Raw genomic sequence first — 2,500 nt, 5'->3', positions numbered from 1 at the left:
CTAGAACCAAACTCTACCATCTAGAACCAAACTCTACAATCTAGAACCAAACTCTACCACTAGAACCAAACTCTACAATCTAGAACCAAACTCTACAATCTAGAACCAAACTCTACCACTAGAACCAAACTCTACCACTAGAACCAAACTCTACCATCTAGAACCAAACTCTACCACTAGAACCAAACTCTACCATCTAGAACCAAACTATGCCATCTAGAACCAAACTCTACCACTAAAACCAACCTTTACCACCTAGAACCAAACTCTACCACTAAAACCAACCTTTACCACCTAGAACCAAACTCTACCACTAAAACCAACCTTTACCACCTAGAACCAAACTCTACCACTAGAACCAAACTCTACCACTAGAACCAAACTCTACATTCTAGAACCAAACTCTACCACTAGAACCAAACTCCAAACTACAATCTAGAACCAAACTCTACCAATAGAACCAACCTTTACCACTATAACAAAACTCTACCATCTAGAACCAAACTGTCGTGACTTGAATTATAGTACTAAGTAGACAGACTAAACGTAACTTAACTCACTAGAACAAAACTTGGTTACCTAGAACTCAGCTGCCTATAATCAAAACATGACTGACTAGAACCAAAGTATGGACAAAACTGCCCGACTAGAACCTTACTGTCTAGAACCCAACTAGAACAAAATTCTATTGAGCAAAGTATAGAACCAAACTCTGCCACGTAGAACCAAAGTTGCATGAATAGAAACTGTAGTATGGACAACCAAACAGAACCAGGCTCCACTAACTCGGAAGAAAAGCTGCTGTCTAGAACCAAAATAGTAGTAGAACCAGACAGAACATACTCTCATGATTATTATTAAACTCCTAGCAGAACCAGACAGAACCAGGTGTCACTGACTAGAACAACACCCAGAGAACTACATTCAACACGGACTAACAAGAAGCAAAGTCTGCTTCCCAGAACAAAACCTCATGACTAGAACTTTACTGACTAGAACCAGACTCTACTGTCCATAACAAAACTCTACGACCAGAAGAAAACCGTTCTTAACAGAACTAAAGTGGATTAACTAGGATCCAGGTCTAGTCCAGGTCTGGTTCTATAGACTCTGGATAACTCAATGACTAGAACCACTGGACTGAACCTTTATGTTGTTCTCTGAGGGTTTCAACATTTCTGGTTCTGCTCAGATGAACTGAAACTGAAGCTGAAGGAAAGTCTCCTTTGAGAACAGAGACGTTTTGGTTGAGCGTTCAGACTCACTTCACTTCCTGTTATAGATTCAGTCAGCTGACGAGTCAGGTGACTGATGGAGTTCAGATTCATTAACGCACAAACACCAACATGTGAACGGAGGAACAATACGGAACCATTGAGACATCTGTGAGCAAAGATAAAAGGTTCACCAACCATTCAGCTGTGTGTGTGTGTGTGTGTGTGTGTGTGTGTGTGTGTGTGTGTGTGTGTGTGTGTGTGTGTGTGTGTGTGTGTGTGTGTGTGTGTGTGTGTGTGTGTGTGTGTGAGTGTGTGTGTGTGTGTGTGTGGACGACATCAGTGACGACCAACAGGGACAGACTCCGCCCACTCAAGAAAGAAAAAAAGGTTTGTTGGGACCGGTGTTTAAAAAGACCGTCAACAGCTCTGGATGGACAAAGACAAAGAGACACAAAACGACCAAAAAAGAAACACATAATCACCACAAAAGACTCAAAACAACTCTAAGGAAACACAACCACCAAGAGACTAAAGACAACCACCAAGAGACTAAAGACAACCACCAAGAGACTAAAGACAACCTCCAAGAGACTAAAGACAACCTCCAAGAGACTAAAGACAACCTCCAAGAGACTAAAGACAACCACCAAGAGACTTAAGACAACCACCAAGAGACTAAAGACAACCACCAAGAGACTAAAGACAACCACCAAGAGACTAAAGACAACCTCCAAGAGACTAAAGACAAACCACCAAGAGACTAAACACAACCACCAAGAGACAACCACCAAGAGGACAACCTCCAAGAGACAAGACAACCCACCAAGAGACTAAAGACAACCACCAAGAGACTAAACACCACCACCAAGAGACTAAACACAACCTCCAAGAGACTAAAGACAACCTCCAAGAGACTAAAGACAACACCAAGAGACTAAACAAACCACCAAGAGACTAAAGACAACCTCCAAGAGACTAAAGACAACCACCAAGAGACTAAAGACAACCACCAAGAGACTAAAGACAACCTCCAAGAGACTAAAGACAACCACCAAGAGACTAAAGACAACCACCAAGAGACTAAAGACAACCACCAAGAGACTAAACACAACCACCAAGAGACTAAAGACAACCAAAGAGACTAAAGACAACCACCAAGAGACTAAAGACAACCTCCAAGAGACAACCACCAAGAGACTAAAGACAACCTCCAAGAGACTAAAGACAACCTCCAAGAGACTAAAAGACAACCTCCAAGAGACTAAAGACAACCTCCAAGAGAC

Source organism: Anoplopoma fimbria, chromosome 1, assembly GCF_027596085.1.
Source record: "Anoplopoma fimbria isolate UVic2021 breed Golden Eagle Sablefish chromosome 1, Afim_UVic_2022, whole genome shotgun sequence".
NCBI classification, from domain to species: Eukaryota; Metazoa; Chordata; class Actinopteri; order Perciformes; family Anoplopomatidae; genus Anoplopoma; species Anoplopoma fimbria.
The sequence above is the reverse complement of the archived record's forward strand: the minus strand, read 5'-3'. Positions refer to the sequence as shown.